General features: G+C 42.6%; 1 protein-coding gene and 1 pseudogene across 7 annotated transcripts in view; one reads left to right on the top strand and one right to left on the bottom strand.

The window, feature by feature from the left end:
* The window catches only part of TSPAN9 (tetraspanin 9), a 556,918-nt gene that overhangs the window by 151,020 nt on the left and 384,230 nt on the right, over positions 1 to 21,668 (top strand). For 4 of the 7 annotated variants that reach the window (XM_073621231.1, XM_073621230.1, XM_073621232.1 and 1 more), the window contains one exon: positions 20,383 to 20,445. The exons of the other annotated variants lie outside the window; for them this stretch is intronic. The gene's annotated coding sequence lies outside the window, so the exon portion shown is untranslated. The remainder of the gene's footprint in view (positions 1 to 20,382; positions 20,446 to 21,668) is intronic. 7 annotated transcript variants of the gene reach the window in all.
* LOC141133990 (frataxin, mitochondrial pseudogene) lies at positions 12,370 to 12,892 on the bottom strand (annotated as a pseudogene).

Raw genomic sequence — 21,668 nt, 5'->3', positions numbered from 1 at the left:
GTCCAATACTGGGACTATGCAAGCTGGTTTGTTTGGATGACTTTTAAAGATACAGACCCTTGTTCCCCAGTTGAGGGACAGACATAGGACCTACCTTTCCCTGGCCCCTTGTGGGTATTGGCGGGAACCCTGAGACTGCTTTCCTGTCTGGACGGCTGTCACTCCTGTATCAGCATACCATCATAGGCCATTCGTGCTCCTAACTGTGCCTAATATAGCTATCTGTGACTTACCTGCACCCTTTGAGGAATTTGAGAGTGCTCTTTTTTTTGCATATTGTTGACCACACCTCAGAGCACCCCATGCACCCCTAAGAAAGCATTTAATGTGAAACGCGTTGGGACCAAGCACCGCAGAAACCCTTCCCACTTACCCCTTGTCTAGTTGAATATACTGTATTCTTAATATCTAATACTATGTTAGTAAAAGGAAGGGGTGCTTTAATATCATGGGGCTGGTGTTTGTCAATATGGTTTGCTGATTTCATGTTTTTAGGGGGATTGTCACCCCAAATTCCTTTTAATGAATTTTCTAATAAATGTGATTCTTTTTTAACAATGTCATTGGCTGTATTCCTCTGATAGAAGATTTCAACACCTTTAAAGTCCCATGATTTTTTGTTTGGATACGCTTTCTATAAATTTTGTCTGGGCATCTAGGCTTTAAAACAAACTGTTGGAGAATGTTCTCTCACTTCTGCAAAGGTTTTGTACCTTTCAACCTATCACTTCCACCTTCACCTAGGGGAGAATGACACAGGAAACTCGCTGCCTCCTGGGTGATGTCTACATTGCATATCCCAGGACCAATGTTTTGCTGTGGCTCACATGCGTGCCGAGAGATTCTGCACATGCGTACATGCCTCTTTCTGCCAGGTATTGAAGCTGATGGAGACTCGGCAGCACATCTGCTTGTGGCAATTCCCATGCATTTGCACACATTGCTCAGGTCATGCAAGGCAGAAGATACAAGTAACCAGCGACACAAGCACACATGGACAGGAATCCCCCATGCATGCGCTGATGTGCTGCAGGTCTTTGCCTCTGGTTATGAAAGGATTATCATTAATAAACTGAGCAGAGAAATAATAATAGGAAGATCAGTTTATTCTCAACCTAACATTTGGCAAAGCACAACAACATGGGTGTCTCATCTTTTTAATGCATTGTGGGAAGTGGGGGAGGCACATCATTGTATTTCATAATGAGAACAGAATAGGAGCTTTCAGACAAAAAGTGTTTGGATGCCTGACTATTGCACCTATATAAGCTTGTTGAATATCATATTCCAAACCATGGGCATTAATATGGAGTTGGTCCCCTCTGCTGGAATGTTTTTCCCAAGATTTTGGAATGTGTCTGTGGGAGTTTGTACCCATTCAGACAAAAGAACATTTGTAAGATCAAGTTCTGATGTTGGATGAGAAGACCTGGCTTGCAATCTGCATTTAAATTTATCCCAAACGTGTTCAGTAGGGTTGAGGTCAAGACTCTCTGCAGGCCACTCATGTTGCTCCACACCAAACCCATCAAACCATGCCTTTATAAAGCTGGCTTTATGTACAGGATCATGATCAATCTGAAACAGTAAAGGGCCTTCCAAATTGTTGCCACAAGGTTGGGAGTATACAATTGTCTAAAATGTCTTTGTATCTACAGTATATAGATAGGTGTCATGGTCCATAAACGTTTGGCCATATAGTGGAGGAGTGCAAACTTTTGATCAGGGTCATTTGGGTAGTTTCTGTTGCCATTATGATTTAAAAAGCGTAAACACAGTTGGTTGATAATAAATGGCTTCAGCCAAACACTAACAATGAGTGAAAGAAAAGTTGTTGTGTTATCATTCATATTCTCTGAAAAATGGCCAAGAAGTCATAAATTCTGCCAGGGTATGTAAACTTATGAGCACAACTGTATGTGCCTGCTACAACCCAGTGATGTTACTTTAAATAGCATAGCTTGGTGACAGCTTCGTTTAAGCTGATCATGTTCACATGTATATCCAACAATAAAAATGTTGAAGTGACTATGGATTCAATGTAATCTCAGGAAATACTGTTATAATGTATCATGGTGGCATAGGTTCATGACAAGTTCACAGTGTTAAATGCTCATACCTGACATATTTGATCTAGTATCAGATTATCAGTGTTGCTTGCACACAGGATTTGTAACCATTAGATGGAAAGTATATTTATGGCTGTGAAGACAGCAAAAGCCTGACAATAGATAGACGGTATGCATCGAGAAAAGGGGAGTCATGTTTTATTTTTGTGCAGTCAATTGCAACATGCAAAAAATGATTTTTATTCATAGATGTAAAGGCTAACTCCACCTTAAGAACATGTTACAACCCTATTTAGGGATGACACTGTGCAGGGGTTCTCCCCCACAGCCGCTGTCAGATTGGAAATTGGCGTGGCTGTTTGGCTTCTGCCGGCACATCTGCGTCAACGCGTTTGTTACCCCAACACTTCATATTCCTGATATGTGCCTGCTGTATGTACCATATACTTGTATGAAAAAGTATGCTGTTCTCTTTGTAAGATTCCCTTGAAATCCCTGGTGTTCCTGCCAGTCCCCCTGCTTTCCTATTAAAAACTGACCACAGTTCTCTAGTCATGCTGGGAATTCAGTGTGCTCTCCTCCAATGATCAGACTTGTCCTGACACGCCCCCCCGCACAGCCATTCACTGGAAAGCTCAGTGTACTGCTGCTTCTCCTCCTCCAGCTATTATGCAGCTGAGAACAGAGGGAAGGTACTCACTTACAAAAAGGGAAAAAGGGTATTTATAATGTTTTTTTTTTTTTTTTTTTATATATCTATACAAAAATGTTTTGCCTTTCATTTCTATTTTAAATGTAATAGGTTGTTTTACAAGGTGATCATTTACAATCACTTTAATTCACAGTGATCTGTGAATGAATGAACTACAAGTCCCATCTGCCACTGTACTCGTAGTCTATTGACACTTCCTCAAGCTCTAGCTCTTTTACTATTTGCACCATGTTACATCTTGAATCCTAAAAATGGATGTAACATGCATACATGCAACTTTGTAAAATGATAAAAAGGGATACCCTTTGGCATACAGTATGGACAATGGACATGCCCCTGGTTACACAGACCACAGAGATCTAATAAACAGAAAATGATTGGCTAAACCACACAAGTGCTTTTTGACCTCAATTGTTCCTAAATTTTGTCTTTTCAATAAAAAACAATTGAGACTGGATAGGAAGTTTAGTGCAGCATAACACCTTTGGTAGTAAAATAGTACCTTTTGTGTAGAGATGTACACATCAGACCAACCAAACCCTCCAAATGAGAGTCAGTTGGATGCAGGGTTGCCAACTTCCCGCAGCATTTTTTACTGACAAAATATGGCAAATTTACTGGCGGAGCACATTTTTTACACAACTCCTATTGAAAACTAACACAGTGAATATTTGAACAATATAAACATGATATGTAAACACTGACAATACCTATAACAAAGTCATTTGCTTGATTTACACTTAAAAGGTCAACAAACATGAAAGTTTCAGCCCCTGATATTTACTGGCAGTTGTAAAAAAAAAAAAAAATCACAGATTTTTACAAACTGTCAGTAAATTTACTGGCAGTTGGCAACGCTGATTGGATGCTATAAATAAAGGTGAAGTTGATCGACCTTTAACCTCCACCCAGATTTGTGTTCACAGTTTGTCCATTAGCCCTGTAATGAACTGCAGCCTCAGAACGTCACAGAGCTCAAGGCATGATTCTCTGTATTTATCCAGAAAAGGGATGAAGGATCATCGTGTCCTGTTCTGGCTGTGACCAGCCGCGATTTAAATAGCAGTTACTGGCCAGTTCTGAGTACTATGTACCCTTCAGCACTTCCTGAACCATCTTCTGTATCTGCTGCCTCTTTGAAGTTAGCAGAGAAGACAGCTCTGGGTTATGTAAGATATTAGTGTACATTACAGCAAACAGCACACTTTGCCTTTGGAGCAATCAGTCTGTGTCATTTACTTTTAAAGATTGCTGATTCTTTCATACACATGTAGGCACGGGCTTCCTATTTGTCACCCGCATTTGGACATGAAGTATTATTCATCATGAGACATTTTTCACCCGTGTTTGCTCTTTCATTCTCTAGTTAAAAAAAAAGTATGACGGCATGAGCACGCCATTAAAGTTGACCTAGCTTTAGATGTATTTTCCTTGTTAAGTACGTGTATGCTGAGTACTGTATAAGCGTAACACTTTATTACATCTCACAAATGTCACTGTATTTATCTGCATTTCTCTCCCAAAGGACAGGGCTATCTTTGAACAGGCATCATCCAGGGTCACCATCTAATTCCTGGATTGAAATACTGACTCATAGATGTCATGTAAATCCTGGTACCTGTACAGTCCAGGACTGCATTCACAAATGTCTGACACAGATCAGCTCATACTGCAGCTTCTGACTGTGGAATTAGAGTAAGGCCCATTTCACACATACGGACCGTTCAGGTCCAACTGTCAGTTTTTCAGGCGGACCTGAACGGACGCTCCATTCACCTCTATGGAGCGACAGATGTCAGCGGTGACATGTCCACTGACATCTGATCTGCTAAATGCAGACGGATGGAAACCCTATTTTCCATCCGTCTGGCAGAGTGGATCAGATGAAAGCAGACAAGCGGTCCGTTTTCATCCGATCCCCCATAGAGAAGACCAGGGCTTTGGCAGGTCCGTCCCTGCACAGTGTGCAGAGATGGACCTGTCATCTGCCGGCTCAGCGGGGATCAATGGATCGATCCCTGCTGAGCAAGCATAGTCCGTTACAAACTGACATTTATGTGTGAGTTTCTACAAAGTTACAGTGTTTCAGTCTGATCACTGAGGAAGATGAGACCGAGGAAATGCTTCCTTCTGCCTGCAGCAGACTGCTGCCATCATCTCAGCCTAGGCCAAGTCGCTGGACTGGAGCTCAAGAATTACTTTTTAATGAAAAAAGTAGAGATTTTCAAAAAAAAAAAAAATGTACTGTCGCTTTAAAGTGTGAAATGTCAGGGATTTTTTCATGTAGACTTGTTATATTAGTGAAAAATTCACTTTAAGATATCCTAAGAAGGGCACGCATGAGCTTTGTGACCTATGCAGAGGATGTAGAAAATGTTCACTATGCAAAATGACCTCACCTAAGTGAATAAGGTGAAGACTTGTTGACCTTAATGACCTTAGGTCACAGATTTTTGCAAGTGCATAATCATATAATTAGCGTGAACATGGCTTTACCTTATTACCTTAACCACTTGCTTACTGGGCACTTAAACCCCCCTCCTATCCAGACCAATTTGCAGCTTTCAGCGCTGTAGCACATTGAATGACAATTGCACGGTCATGCTACACTGTACTCAAATTAAATTTTTATCATTTTTTCACAACAAATAGAGCTTTCTTTTGGTGGTATTTGATCACCTCTGCAGTTTTTACTTTTTGTTAAAAAAATGTAAAAAACTGAATTTTTAAAAAAAAAATTTTTTTTTTAATATTTTGTTATAAAAAATTAAAAACGGGTAATTTTTCTCCTTCATTGATGTACTCTGATGAGGTGGCAGTGATGAGCACTGATAGGCGGCAGTGATGGGCACTGATGGGTGGCAGTGATGGGCACTGATGGGTGGCAGTGATGGGCAGCACTGCTAGGTGGCACTGATTGGCACTACAGGTGGGCATTGATAGCTGGCACGTGTGGGCATTGATAGGTGGCACTTGTGGGCATTGATAGGTGGCACTGTGGGCACTGTTAGGTAGCACTGTGGGTACTGTTAGGTGGCACTGTGGGCGCTGTTAGGTGGCACTGTGGGCGCTGTTAGGTGGTATTATTAGGTGGCACTGATGAGGCAGATGTGCCTCTTCCTCTTCGGGACCGATGTCCCTCACATGCGAGCCGGTGATCAGCTTTGTTTTCTACTCACGCTGTCAGCGTGAGTAGAAAAAAAAATGATTACCGATCTTTTGTTTACATCATGTGATCAGCTGTCATTGGCTGACAGCTGATCACATGGTAAGGGGCCGGGAACGGCCCCTTACTTGGATCGGTGATCACCCGAGTCTCAGTGACTCTGTGATCACAGCGAGCTCGGCACGCGCCGTGCAGGGCACGCACAGGGCGCGTGCACAGGGGAGGCCGTCATAAGACAGCCTCCCGGGAATTCAGGTCCGCGCTGTGGCCGTCATTCGGCCATAGCGCGGATGTGAAGTGGTTAAAGTGGTTCTAAAGGCTCAAGGTTTTTTTACCTTCATACTTTAAATGCATGAAGGTAAAAAACCTTCTGTGTGCGGCAGCCCCCCTAATACTTACCTGAGCCAGATCGTGATCCAGAGATTTGCACGAGAGCCTTGGCTTTCTTGCGACTCTCCCTACTCATTGATTGAGACGGCATCGGAGCCATTTGCTCCCGCTGCTGTCAGTCACAGCCAGTGAGCCAATGAGATGAGAAAGGGGGCGGGGCTGAGCCGCAGCTCTGTGTGTGAATGGACACACAGAGCAGCGGCTCAGGCGCCAGCCTTCTTGGGTGCCCCCACAGCAAGCTGTTTGCTATGGGGGGACTTGGCAGGAAGGAAGGGCCAGGAGCGCTGTCAATAGGAGGATCGGGGCTGCTCTGTACATTCTCTACTCCTATAGTAAATAAATCTCTCTGGTCTTGGCAAAAAGTTCAAATCAGTCAAATTCAATCCAAAATTGCAAACAATTCTCAAAAAATTGTGCTAGTTAAAAAATAGTGTTGTTTGTCTTTAATAAACACTAGCATTCACATTTTTTATGAACAAAATCACTATGTACAAATTTTCCTGAAATGTATAACTTTGACAAATTAGAGGTGGACTGACATGAATCTTGGTGATGCTCTCTCATAATTTGCAGCCTCAAGTTTCAAATGAAAGAATGAGGGGAAAAAATTGGAAATGGCAACGGAGTAAGTCATGCTGATGGATGAGTCCCTGCAGAGAGAGGAACGTTTGCTTGTCCTGGCGTAGTTTCAGCTGAATTTAAAGGCTGATCAGTGTAACACCGTGGACCTCCCATGTGTCGGAGTCAAAATATTTATTGGAGCACGTTAGAGAAACAATGAAGGCATCAAGGGATGAGTTCATCAGAGAATTTTAGAGCATGTGACTTTGGAGCATTTGATACAACTGCTATGTTGTCCAGAGCAACAAACCAGATTTGTCCCTTTGTGGTAGGTAGTGACAATACAAAGATTCAGCAGTAAAGAAAATTGACCTTTTACACCCTCTAACTCAGTGGTTCTCAACCTGGGGGTCGAATGACGATTTGCTAGGGGTCACCAAATCCTGGGCTGTTCCTGAGGCTTTCCCAGCCTTTTCGTGGCCACCCAGCTGGCCTGTTCCTGAAGCCTGCGGCCGCCCACTCAGCCTCTTTGCAGCTGCCAATTCAGTTCACGGCATGGCTGGGGGGCAGAGACTAGAGATCAGCTGACTGGTGAGGAATGTGAAGTGGGAGGGGCTGAAGGAGACCCTATCTCCTGATTTCGGCATAGGAGTTACTGCTGCGAGACACCACAAAGTTGGAGACACAGTGAAGCCAGAGGCACAGTGAATAACACTACCTGTGATTATAGTTGCCATTAAAAGTCCCCACTACAGTTCTCAGATCAGCAGATAACCTTGATCAAGAGCACCTAAGTTGGCTGATCAGAACTTCCCCTGCACTGCCACTGATCCCACCCCCCACCAGCACTGCCACTGATCCCACCCCCCACCAGCACTGCCACTCATCCCACCCCCCACCAGCACTGCCACTCATCCCACCCCCCACCAGGACTGCCACTCATCCCAACTCCCCGCCAGCACTGCCACTCATCCCATTCCCCCCAACCCCTCCCCCCACCAAGGAGTAAGAGAAGGAATAAAAATAGAGAATACATGGAAGGGGGAGGAAAATTGGGGGAGGAACAAAGAAAAAGGGAGAGAAAGAATAAGAGAAAGAACAAGAAAGACGGCTAGAGAGAGGGATGGGGAAAAAACAAGAAATTAGGATAGAGAGAGATAAAAGGGAAAGAAAGGAGAACAAAGGAAAAGAGTGGTACATCCACAATGTACCATAAAGGGTTTTAATACTGTACAAGTGAAAGGGACTCAGGCAGTGCTAAATATCCATGGGTTAGGGGTGCAAATCACTTGTCTTGCCTTCGGTGCTGACAACCCATGCTACGAAAATAATTTTACTGTTAGGGGTCCCCACAACTTGGAAAATTTTATCAAGGGGTCACGGCACTAGGCAGGTTGAGAACCACTGCTCTAACTCATTACTCTTACCCTCCTTACTCTTAGACTATCCCTCACATTTAGCCCTCCTACTTCTCTAACCTTAAAAGTTAAAGCTCACCTCCAGGATACAATGCCACAACGGGAAGCCACTTCCTATGGTGGCACACAGAAAAGTGAAGGAGCCCAGAGGCACCAGTGGGGGACCCCAAAAGAGGAGGTTCAGGCCCGCTCTGTGCAAAATAATTGCACGGAGCAGATAAGTATAACATGTCATTAAGAAAAAAAAAGAACCTTTACAATCTCTTTATGTACAATTAACATTTCTAGATCCTACATGTTCCCAATATGATAGCAAATCTACACAATTTGAGTTCAGGTCCATTATAAGGGTTCAGATAGGGAGGGTTAAAGAAGAACTCCAGAGAAAAAACTTGGGAAAAAAATCTAGGTTACGATATTTACATCTCCTTGATTGCTGCCAGTTATTTACATATTACACCTTCATTCATCGCAGATACTACAGCTTCAGCTATACTTCATGTGCTCTGACAGCAAACTTGTGGCTCTCCTACACACAGCCATACTGTACTCCCCTTCTCACCCCTGTTCATTCACAAATTGATTTGTATTTTGTGAATGGGTTCTCATAATACAAAGCGTTCTATGATTGGACAGGAGGAGAGGAAGGGTGGCTGCTGTGTAGGAGAACCGCAAGTTTCCGAAAGCACCAGAAGTATACTGAAAGCTGTACAATTGGTGCTCAAAGTGGAAGTTCTTTTAAAAGTAAGACTAATGCCGCGTACAGACGATCGGACATTCTGACAACAAAACCGTGGATTTTTTTCCTTCGGATGTTGGCTTAAACTTGTCTTGCATACACACGGTCACACAAATGTTGTCGGAAATTCCGAACGTCAAGAATGCGGTGACGTACAACACGTATGACGAGACGAGAAAAATGAAGTTCAATAGCCAGTGCGGCTCTTCTGCTTGATTCCCGAGCATGCGTGGAATTTTGTGCGTCGGAATTGTGTACACACGATCGGAATTTACGACAACGGATTTTGTTGTCGGTAAATTTGAGATCCAGCTCTCAAATTTTTGTTGTTGGAAATTTTGACAGAAAATGTCCTATGGAGCCTACAGACGGTTGAAATTTCCGACAACAAGCTCACATCGAACATTTGTTGTTGGAAATTCTGATTGTCTGTACGCGCAATTAGACTAAACAAAGTAAATGACAGACAGTGATCCTGGGATTGGCATACACCCCCTAAGATTTACCCAGCAAAGTGTTTTCATGGCGTTCTTCTTTAATTGCTAAGGGGTGCTTTCCTGTAGGGAATACTTAGCAGTATGTTTATTGTTAGGGGATTGCCAGAGTTATGACGTGTCCTTAAAGCCTGGCACTAAGAACAAACTTAAAACCAAGGCATGACACAGACTATGGATACCAATGACATAGTACAATCATAGAGGTTGTAAATGTGACGTGTCTAAAGAGGTGAAACAGCCAACCACTAAAGAGTCATGAAATATAACATATCCTTCTTAATACCAAGGAAATGTGCATGTTATGGTTTCCAATACAAATAAGAAAGCAGCAGGCTTATTCTTCATTTTGGGCAGTTATGTCAGTCATTCTATTGTGCCCCTGTGGCCAACTGCGTATAGCATAGATACAGTCTATAATACAAAGCCAGTTGGCCAGCTTGCATACTTGTCTTTAAGGAGGTGGGTCATGTGATATTGACATGAACATGTTGCTGAATGAATATCCGTGAATAGTCTGTATCGTATTGACTGTGGAAAACACCCAAATGTTCAATGTTGGATTATGCATATTAGATGCTGTAACACAAGAACTCTGGACTGTAAATGAAAATGATTGATTTCCTTCTTCTTATGGATTGCATTTGTGTCTCTTCTTAATTTTACAAAAAAAAAAAAAATATGTGAATAACTATTGTATATCCATTCTAACTTTTTTGTCCAAAGTAAATTCGGGGATATATTACACTGGCATATTTTTCATGTGTGGTCTTTGCATAGAATGTAACAATGTAATAAAACAATCACATAAGAGGAATTAATTTAATTTAATTATCACAGTTTATTAATAAGATCCAGCATTTAATATCCCAGCGTGGTTAAAAACTAATATTTGATAATAAGACTGTATGTTCATGTGCTGTAGCATAGGGGTAGAGCCCAAAGACATAGTGTTCCCTTTTAATTTGGAAAATATTAGCCTCTAACATAATAATTTAGTCCACAAGAGTGAAAGAAGTCTGTTTATACAAAAAAACCTTCCTAAACCTTTTTAACACCCAGAATAAACTTTGAAATAATTGTCAGGTCTAGGGAAACCCCTGCTAAAAACAATTAATCAGGGCTCAGTAGGAGAAATACTCTGTACATTGGAAGTCGCTGGAAAGAATACCCCCTTTACAATGGTGGTCAGAATGCTCCCGTATACACAGCTAAAAAAGTAAATTGTTGTTTCTCTGATGAATAGTCTTATCCCCAAAACTATGCAGGCACCATCAGATGGGAGGTCAATAAGCCAAAGCTCAAGGAACCCCTTCCAACTTCTGGAGGAACCTTAGGGTTTCATGGAAGCTTGGTTGAAAATGGCTGGCCCAACGTGTAAATATAGCCAAAGAGATTTGAATAGAATATGGAAGTATTAGGACCAGTACCAGAGGTGAGGGTTACTTTTCTTCTTCCTTTATTTTTTTTCTTTGCAGTAGCACAGTTTTGTGTATTAACATGCCATACAAGAAATTATAAAGCTTACTTTGAACACCACAAAAAGAATAATTCTTAGTTACTTTTCCTTTTATAGCAAGACAAATTGTTTCTGGTATAGATGTTTTTAAAGCGGACCTTCAGTCATTTTTTCAAATTTCCATCTAATAAATCTTCTGTCCTTGTTTTAGCTTTGGATAGTAAAACATGTTTTTTTCTGCCAGTAAATACTTTATACAGCTCACTTCCTGTTTCTTGGTAAAAAGCCTAGGCTTATGACATCATGCACAGCTCTCTCTCTCTCTCACTTTCCTGAGAGTTTGCCAGGAAGGGGGGGGCGGATTAGTCAGAAGAGGACCAATAAGAGTTGCAGTGCTGCAGGCCTGGAGGTGTGCCTCTGTGTAACTCCAGGAAGTGAACAGGCAGCAGCTTCAGCTGCCCACAGTTAAAATGGATGCAGCCAGACTCAGTGGAGGGAGATTTCTGCAGCATATTTGGCAAGTACAGAATCACAGTGTATAAAAAATAATAAGCAAAGTGGTTGGAGGGAAGCTTCAGAATGGCAAAGATGTTTTTATTACAAATTATGTGAGCAGACTGCAGTTCCTCTTTAAGGACAAGACCAGTCATATCAGCAAGACATCAAAAAAAAAAAATGCCCGCCTCATTTTGCTAAAACAGAGAATAAGTCAGCGTATATAAAAAAAATATATGTATACATAAACAGCATGTTGAGAACATTGAAGAATATCACACAGAAAATGTAGGTAGTAATCATTAACAGAAATATTACACTGCTGCCTTTGTGTCATCATGCACATGCACATCATAAATTCGATAGATCTAATTTGGTATGCAAGGGAAAGTTTTTGCTTCAGTTAGGGCTAGTTTACACTTGCTTCAAAGCATGGCTTTGGACACGCTTTGTTAAAGCTCTCTGAACGCTTGTCAAAGCTCCTGTCACTAAATAAAATGGTTAGCTTACAGTCCTGTTTACACCTTGCTTTTGCTTGGTGCTTCGATGAGGTTTTGATGAGCCTTTGGTGGGGCTTTGATGAGCCTTTAGTGGGGCTTCGTTGAGCCTTTAGTGGGGCTTCAATGAGGTTTCCGTTGGGCTTCAAGCGAACTTTGCCATAGACTTCTATGGAGGCTTTGAAGCACAGCTAAAGTGACATGGGGTATAATTTTTGAAGCAAAGCCGAAGCAAAGCAAAGCAAAAGCAAGGTGTAAACAGGGCTGTAAGCTAACCATTTTATTTAGTGACAGAAGCTTTGACTAGCATTCAGAGAGCTTTAACAAAGCCTATCTGAAGCCTTGTTTTCAGGAAGTGTAAACTAGCCGTTAATGTGTGTCGAAGCCGAAGCAAGTGTAAATGAGCTGTAACTGATAAAGGGACAGTCCATCGTGTGAATACACCCATGTTGTTCCTGTCCAGTCATATTGCTTTGGTCCGCTTGATAACCAGATCTGTCTGTTTGGTGTCTGTTTATTGATCAGATAGGTTCCAATGTCACTACCGAGCTTTACTGTAAGCACACCATTCCCGAAAGAGACATCATAGTTGACAGGTGTAAAAGGCTGATCAGCCAGGTCGCCAAAGAACTCAGCAATGGCATATAGTATATCTGCTGCCAATCTTGCACACGTTTTTTCATCTAACACACTACTGCTGGTCAAAGTTCCTGCTCCTCACATATTAGAATGTTTGTGCAGATATTCTTTATTAGTTGATTGGGCAATATACATATATATCTGTGTATGCGGTCCTCACACACGCTGCTACACACAGCCTGGAACCACTGCTCACATGTCTTAGCTGCCCGAAACCAGTGAGAGCTCTCAATGCCCTGCATAGAGCCCACATTGTCCCCTGGAGCACACCATGTCACATGTACTCACACCGGTGTCCCTCCCTCTCTCCTAGGGTTACTTTTCTAATGGGAACGCTTTTTCTAGTAACAGCTGTCTAAAAAGGAAATTCGCCTTACTTTAGAGATTTCTTCTCTCTTCTTGGTGTGTCCCCTGGGCAGTATGTAAAGAAAAATCTCCCCAACGAAACACAGAGACAAAAAATAAACTGACAGAAGTTTTTACCCTTCCCCGCTTTACCTTAAAGTAGTTCTAAAAGCAGGAAGTTTTTTTACCTTCATGCATAGAATAAAAAAAAAAAAACCTTGTGTGTGCAGCTTCCCCCCAGACCCCCCCTAATACTTATCTAAGCAAAGTCTTGATCCCGCGATTTGCACGAGAGCGGCTGCCCGGTTGGCTGAGACACTGCCGCTGTTAATCACAGCCAGTGATGAGGAGTGGGGCAGGGCTAAGTCCCATTCTGTGTGTCTTATGGACACACAGAGTGGGGCTCAGGAACAAGCATGCATAAGTGCCCCCATAGCAAGCGAGCCCAGAACGCCAGTGGGGGGCCTGAGAAGAAGAGGATCAGGGCTGCTCTGTTCAAAACCATTGCACAGAACAGGTAAGTATAACATGTTTGTTATTAAAAAAAAGGAAAAAATTGTACCTTTAGTATCACTTTAAAACAAAAGGTTTTGCGGTTTTACATACATTTAATAGTGGAACTTGAAGACAAGATCAAGATGGATGGGGTAAAGTACTATTATTATTATACAGGTTTTATATAGCGCCAACAGTTTGCGCAGCGATTTACAACATGAGGGCAGACATTACAGTTACATTACAATTTGGTACAAGAGGAATCAGAGGGCCCTGCTCGTTAGAGCTTACACTCTAAAAATGTTGTTTATATTAAGTGCTGCAAATCTTCATTGTCCTGGCCAAGCCTGCACATTATTGTCCTAGATCTCTATGGGGCCAGAGACAGTTCCATAAAAGTCTATAAGGCTATAATGTACAGGTGTGGCCGGGAAAGTGAAGACAAACAGCCATGAGTTTGTACCTGTAGAGGGAGAGAGACAGTCAGGTTAGATCAGGGAAAAGGGTCAGTCAGTGTAGTATATATAATGCAGTGCAGAGTATATAGTGCAGTCAGTGTAGTGTATATAATGCAGTGCAGCGTGTATAGTGAAGTCAGTGTAGTGCATATAACGCAGTGCAGAGTATATAGTGCAGTCAGTGTAGTCTATATAACACAGTGCAGAGTATATAGTGCAGTGCAGAGTATATAATACAGTGTATTGAAGTAGTTAAGGGGAACCCTATGACAGAATTAAGAAAAATAAACAGGACCTTTGGGTCTGGTATAGATTTTTAAGGGGAACTCCATGCCAAAAAAAAAGGCATGGGGCCCCCCAAAATCCATACCAGACCCTTATCTGAGCAAGCAGCCTGGCAGGCCAGAAAGGGGGGGACGAGCGAGCGCCCCCCCCCCTCCTGAACCATACCAGGCCGCTTGCCCTCAACATGGGGAGGGTGCTTTGGGGTACTCCCCAAAGCACCGTGTCCCCATGTTGATGGGGACAAGGGCCTCTTCCCAACAACCCTGGCTGGTGGTTGTCAGGGTCTGCGGTCAGGGGGCTTATCGGAATCTGATAGCTGGCCCCCAGATCCTCCCCCTATGTGAATGGGTATCGGGTAGCCATTCACCAAAAAAGTAAAAACTACAAGAGACAGTTTTTGACAAAACCTTTATTAAAAAAGTGTCCCGCAATGTAAATTCCCCGTCAATCACACCACCTGACAGACCTGAAAGATAGCAAAAATGAAAACGCTCTGCCTCCATAGGAGGCCTTCCGCTGAATGCTCTCTCTTCGCTTTGACAGCTCTTATATAGGCAAGGGCGGGGCCACCCGGTGATGTAACTGGGTGACCCCGCCCCCTTCTGACGTCATGTGATGTCATGTCCCCCCCTCTTTCCTGGCCTGCCAGGCTGCATGCTCCGATAAGGGTCTGGTATGGGTTTTGAGGGGGACCCCACGCCAATTATTTTTTACATTTTGGGCGTGGGGTTCCCCTTAAAATCCATACCAGGCCCTTGGGCCTGGTATGGACTGGAAAGGGGACCCTACGCCGTTTTTTTTTCATTTTTTTTATCATCTATATTGCCGGGAGCCGGCAGTACATTACAGCCGCAAGCAAGTTTAGATTACATTTTTCCCCTAGAAATGTCATTATTGCTGAGACATGTTCTATACATTGTACAGATGCGCCACTTTAAAGGCAGACTAAGGGGACCGCCCAGGCACAATATTTAAAGGAATATTTCAATCATTTTAAAAACTTTTTTTTACATTGATACATGTCCCATATTACCCAGGTCCCCATACACTTTTTATGGCAATAACTTGCATATAAGCCTTTAAAATTAGGACTTTTGATTTTTCATGTTCGTGTCCCATAGACTTTAATAGGGTTCTCCTGTACGCTAGAACTTTTTGCACGTTCAAGGTGTTCTGGTGTGAACCGAACCGGGGGGGGGGGGGTGTTCGGCCCATCCCTAATTGAGACAAAAAGTGAAGTAGAACCCAATATTTTGAGCTGTCTCTAGAATGGGAATGGGGAGAAACCTTCCAATTAAGACTTTAGTCCAGGTGATGCTGTAGCTGTCTAAGAGGATATTTTTCTCACTTTGGAGAGATTGACTATCAATTTGGTAGATACAGGGCAGGAAGTAAAGGCAAAGGTCCCTTTTCATAGCTGCAGAATATACTGGGGTTGTTTTACTAAAACTGGAGCGCTCAGAATCTGGTACAGCTGTGCATAGTAGCCAATCAGCTTCTAACGTCAGCTTGTTCAATTAAGCTTTGACAATAAAACCTGGAAGCCAAGTGGTTTCTATGCGAAGCTGCACCAGATTTTGCATGCACTAGTTTTAGTAAATCTCCCTCATTGTTTTACTGGATGGTGTCGCACAGGGCAGAGATCTTCACTGTCAAGTAGAGTTGTTCTGAGGTTGCAAATATAATGGCACAAAAAAAAGCCAGCGTGTAATTGACTTTATATTTCTTACATTTTCATTTATTTTACAACTTATATACTAGCGTAAAGTTGTTTTGGCAGTTTTTATTGTTTGAAAATAAGATGCTATAAGCAAAACTCCATCTTTAACACGGTAAATCAGTTTTTCGTCTTGCCTGGACAGATTGCTTTTAAAACAACAAGTCTGTTTTACTGATGCATTTTATAGGCTTCATCATTAAATGTTTACAGTTTAATTTTTATTCCCAGATGAAAGATTAGCTGCTATAAATGTGTTATTTTAGGCATGAAAGGGGTCTATGCTTCGCCAGCTGTTATTCGGTCATTCTTCAGTAGCTCACTCACATGTTTCAAAGTGTACCTGTCACACATGCAGAGTAGAAGTTGTAGAAGCACACTTGCCTTTTTGCGCTTGCCAGGACACCTACGATGATTACATGCCCTTAACCTTTGCGAGATCACTTGACCAATACCCTGCTGGCATTTAGTGATGTGGTAGGCACTGAGGGAACTGAAAACAACATTTTATTTAGACATGAGTATACAACGTCTATGACAGCTAAGTGGTAATGGGCAGCAGGATAAATAAATTATATTTAAGGCTCTTGTAGGCTATAGAAAAACAAGGAAGAAGATAAATTTAAAGTGGATGTAAACCCGATTCATGAAATTTGAGCTGGGCACATATATCTGTAGTGTTTTCTTATCTCTCTCCAAAGCCCTAAGTCCCGTTGCTGTCTCCTGCTCCGTTCTTCTGTTATCAGCCTGATAACTCCTGACAAGTTCTGTGACACATGATAAAACCAGCCTGAAATTTGTTGGGATGGGTGCTATAAATAGATTAGCAGACAGCTGGTCAATTCACAGCACAGCTCTGCAAGTCTCTGCCTATGAGGAGAGGGGGTGTGTGCCTTTCCTCTAATCAGCTGTCTCACAGTGTCTGCCAAGACTGCTCTCCCCCTGCAGGAACAGGAAGAGAAAATTCTAACAGAACATGCACTTTCTAAACAATATATAAAGCTGAAGACAGCAGATATACATGTAACACTTATGTAGGGAGATTTGTTTAATCTCTGTGTATCATCTGCGGCTATTCACTTCACTGGGTATATGTGATGGTTTACATCCACTTTAGAGTAAACTGAAGGAACTGAAGACAAAGCCTTGTTTTAATTTTTAGATAAAGTGGAGAGGGAGTAGAACACCTGTCAGGTTTTCTTTGTTCTTGTTAGGGAGTATCACCCTTAAGTCATGTGATCGTTATCACCAAAAGTGAAAGAAAATCCCAAATTTTGAGGGGTCACCAGAACAGAAATAGTAGGGAATCTTCCTGGTGACCATTATGAAAACCCTTATGCCACGTACACGCGGTCGGAATTTCCGACAACAAATGTTCGATGTGAGCTTGTTGTCGGAAATTCCGACCGTAGGCTCCATCGGACATTTGTTGTCGGAATTTCCAACAACAAAAATTTGAGACCTGGTTCTCAAATTTTTCGACAACAAAATCCGTTGTCAGAAATTCCGATCGTGTGTAAACAATTCCAACGCACAAAATTCCACGCATGCTCGGAATCAAGCAGAAGAGCCGCACTGAACTTCATTTTTTTTGGCCCGTCGTACGTGTTGTACATCACCACGTTCTTGACGTTCGGAATTTCCGACAACATTTGTGCGACTGTGTGTATGCAAGACAAGTTTGAGCCAACATCCATCGGAAATAAATGCAGGATTTTGTTGTCGGAATGTCCAATCGTGTTCACCTGTAAAGAGCTTTCACACTGGAGCGGTGCGCTTGCAGGGCAGTCAAAAAAGTCCTGCAAGCCGCATCTTTGCAGCGCTGTAGGAGCGGTGTATACACCGCTCCTAAAGCGCCCCTGCCTATTGAAAACGATGGGGCAGCGCTGCCAAACCGCCGGCAAAGCGCTGCTGCAGGGTTTTAACCCTTTTTTGCCCGCTAGCAAGGGTTAAAACTGCCCCGCTAGCGGCCGAATAAACAACGGTAAAGCGGCGCTAAAAATAGCACCGCTTTACCGCCAGCGCCCGCCCTCCCAATGTGAAAGTAGCTTTACTTTGGAGGGATTTTCTCTCACTTCTTGTTTTGGCTGTGAGATAAGAATTGAAGGAAAGCAAAGGCAAATCGAAAGTGAGTAAAAAAAGTTTTGGCTTCATTTCAGTTTAATTAGGCTTTTAAGGTACAGAAATAAAGACATCCAATTTTATTAATACAAATGTTAAAATCTAGTTAAAAACGACACATCTCTCAAAACCTTAAACGCATTAAAAAAATTGGCTGACTTTATCTATCTGTTTTATAATACTCCGATAGAGATATTTTGTTGAATCAACATGGGGAGGCAAATATGTGTATAGTATCGATCCAATTGCTATCTAAAATTGGTAACACTGGAATTGATTTACTATAGCTGGAGAGTGCAAAATCTGGTGCAGCTCTGCATAGTAACCAATCGGCCTCCTTTTTCTTTTCTTTTTTTTTTTTTTTTTTTTTTTTTTTTTTTGTAAAAGCTTAATTTAACAAGCTGAAGTTGGAAGCTGATTGGCTACCATGCACAGCTGCACCCAATTTTGCACTCTCCAGTTTTAGTAAATTAACCCCACTGTGTGCAACTCATTTCAATTGTCTGAGTGAGGAAACCCCAAGAGAAAATGTTCTTACCATGTTATAGGTCTAAGTAGGAATAGTGTGCCACATAGGTAGGTATCTAGAGATGTTTAAATATAATAAAGCCCACTATTATGGGATAAATTAGTCCTCAAGGTAGATTATAGTTAAAACGGAGGTCCGTTGCAAAAATTAAAAGCCAGCAGCTACACATACTGCAGCTGCTGGCTTTTAATAATAGGACACTTACCTGTCCTGGAGTCCTGTCGGCACCGCAGCTGATGTTTCCATCAGCTGTCAGGTGCATGCCGCCTTCATTACAGGTAAAGGAACCCGGCAGTGTAGCCTTATGACTTCACACCGGTAACCCTACTACGCTTGCGCGAGGCTCCGCTTCTCTCTCCTACTGGCCCGGTGACAGGGGGAAGAGGAGGGAGACAAGCGGTGACGTCAATAGCCACGGCCGTGGCTCCCGGAAGTGGGAACAGGATACCTGTCAAATCCTGTCCACCCTCCCTATCGAAAGGTGCCAAATGTGGCACCAGAGGGGGGGGGGGGGACAAATGAGCGGAGGTTCCACTTTTGGGTGGAACTCCGCTTTAACCTCAGACCTAATGTTGGCTTATGTGAATGCAAAATACAGTCACAAAAACATTTCTGATGGCTACCGTACCCACACAGAAAGTGAAGTAACTTTGCTTGTCCTATAATAGCTACCTTGTCAGCCTATAGAAGAGCTAAGAAAACATTGTCAACTTACCGATTCAGGGCAAAGTGACAGATTCTTTGCGAAGGACCGCCTCCAACCCACCTTGTCTGCATTTCCTTGCTGCTCTCCTCTCCATTGCAGCAGGCGGCAAAACCCACTGCCATGAACAGGATTGGCATTTATCTCCCAACACCCCACAAGGAGAAACTGGCAGGTGGCTAACAGGATTGGTATGTTTTCTTCTGAAGCAACACTATTAGACCCCTTTCCACTGAGAACCGCCCTGGGCGTCAGTGGTAAAGCGGCGCTATTTTAGCGCCACTTTACCGTCGTTTTAACGGCGCTATTCGGCCACTAGCGGGGCGGTTTTAACCCCCGCTAGCGGCCAAAAAGGGGTTAAATCTGCCCGCAAAATGCCGCTGCAGCGGCGCTTTGTCGGCGGTATAGCAGCACTGCCCCATTGTTTTCAATGGGCAGGGGCGCTTTAGGAGCGGTGAGTTCACCGCTCCCAATGCGCTCCAAAGAAGCTGCTGGCAGGACTTTTTCTGACGCTGTGCCAGCACACCGCTCCAGTGTGAAAGCCCTCGAGTTTCACACTGGAGTGAATGGAGCGGCTGTTTCAGGGCGCTTTGCAGGCGCTATTTTTAATGCTATAGTGCCTGCAAAACGCCTCAGTGTGAAAGGGGTCTTACAATTAAAACTGGTTGCATTTGAAGAATGTTGGTCTTTTTCCTCAATGCTGCTTTGTTGAAATGGTGAGTGTGTGTGACAGGTACACTTCAATGAACAACAATTTTTTTTAGTGGAGTCCTTAACACTTGATTGTTGGGGAGCAGTTTGTGTTTTTTTTCTTCTGTGTAGTTATTGGCAGAACAGAACACTGTATGCAATCTGTAGCAGAAGAAAGCCTGACTCCCCATGTGACTTCATAAAATAAGCACATCTGTAATTTTATTGCCAATATTAAATGTGTCCAGAAGCTGGAACTAAAAATGATAACTGGAGATTAATAAATCAGCTTTAACACTGGTAAAGCCCAGGTACAGGTTTGCAGACAGGCAGCTGAACAAAACAGGTCTTGGAGAATTTATTGCGGGAATTTATTATCCAATCTTTCAATGTATTGCAGAATTTCACCAAAACTCTTTATAGACTGAACTGAAAATTTTGACTTGAAATTTCAGGAGCCCAAGTAAGTGCACCCTGTCTCTTTTTTTAAATGTGATTGTAATTTTGAAAGTTTTTAGTATTTTTAAATCTGATGCTTTTGTTAAAATACCTGGTGATCCTGCCTGGAATGTCTTCATTTAGGCACTTCCTCTTATAGGGTGGCAACACTATGTCCCTGTCTCTCAGTTGTGATCCTTTGTTGTCACCCCATCACACAGGCTTGAGATGGAGACTACAAGTGGTTGCCTCAACACACATTACACAGGTATCATCCGCTGTTGTCCCCATCAAGAAACCCTCCCTGAGAAATGTAATGCAGCCATCTCTGGAGTGCATGTAGGCAGAAGTGGTTGCAAAGAGTCTGCAGAAGTTCAGGAATGCTGAGATGCAGCAAAGGATGGAATTAACTGAAAAAAGGCAGTTTTATATAATGCATGTAGATATTTGTTCAATCAAATCCAACTCTTGCCGATTTTATGGGCCATCCTTCCGGGCACCATATTTGATATACTTGAAAGCCTTTTTTTGCATACAATTTTCTTATCATTTTTTTATACATAGGTTGCCAACTCTTAGTTATAGCACCCAAATGGTTTGGCCTTGGGGCTGGCATGCAGAATGTGATAGCACAACTGCATAGCAAATTTGTACACATGTGCTAGGGCCAAGTTAGACCAAGCAGCATGGTTTGGAGTATGGGAAGAATTCCACCTAAACACAGGGAGAACATGCAACCTCCATGCATATAGTGGCCTGGCTGAGGTTAGAAGCAAGCATCCCCATGCTGCAAAGCATAAGCACCAACCACTGGCAAGTCACTGTGCCACCCTCATATAACACACAGTGCTTTAGCAATCTAAGGGGTTGGTTTATTAAAGCTGGAGAGTACAAAATCTGGTGCAGCTCTGCATATAAACCAATCAACTTGCAGGTTTTTTTTTTTTTTTTCAAAGCTTAATTGAACAAGCTGAAGTTAGATGCTGCTGGCTACCATGCACAGCTGCACTAGATTTTGCACTCTCCAGTTTTGGTAATCAACCCCTAAATGTCATTCAGTTAGGGTTCACAACTACGTTACCCCAAGGCTGTTAATTGCCACTAACTCATCATCCATCATATCGTACAGAGTGGCCATTGTATAAAAAACTGAGCTAAGGTGAAAAAAATTAAAATAATTAACAGGTTTTTAGACCGAGTCTGTTCAACTGTCAAAAGTGCAAGTCTTTAGTGCCTGCAAGAAATAAG

Source organism: Aquarana catesbeiana, linkage group LG03, assembly GCF_042186555.1.
Source record: "Aquarana catesbeiana isolate 2022-GZ linkage group LG03, ASM4218655v1, whole genome shotgun sequence".
Classification (NCBI taxonomy): Eukaryota; Metazoa; Chordata; class Amphibia; order Anura; family Ranidae; genus Aquarana; species Aquarana catesbeiana.
The sequence above is the reverse complement of the archived record's forward strand: the minus strand, read 5'-3'. Positions and strand labels throughout refer to the sequence as shown.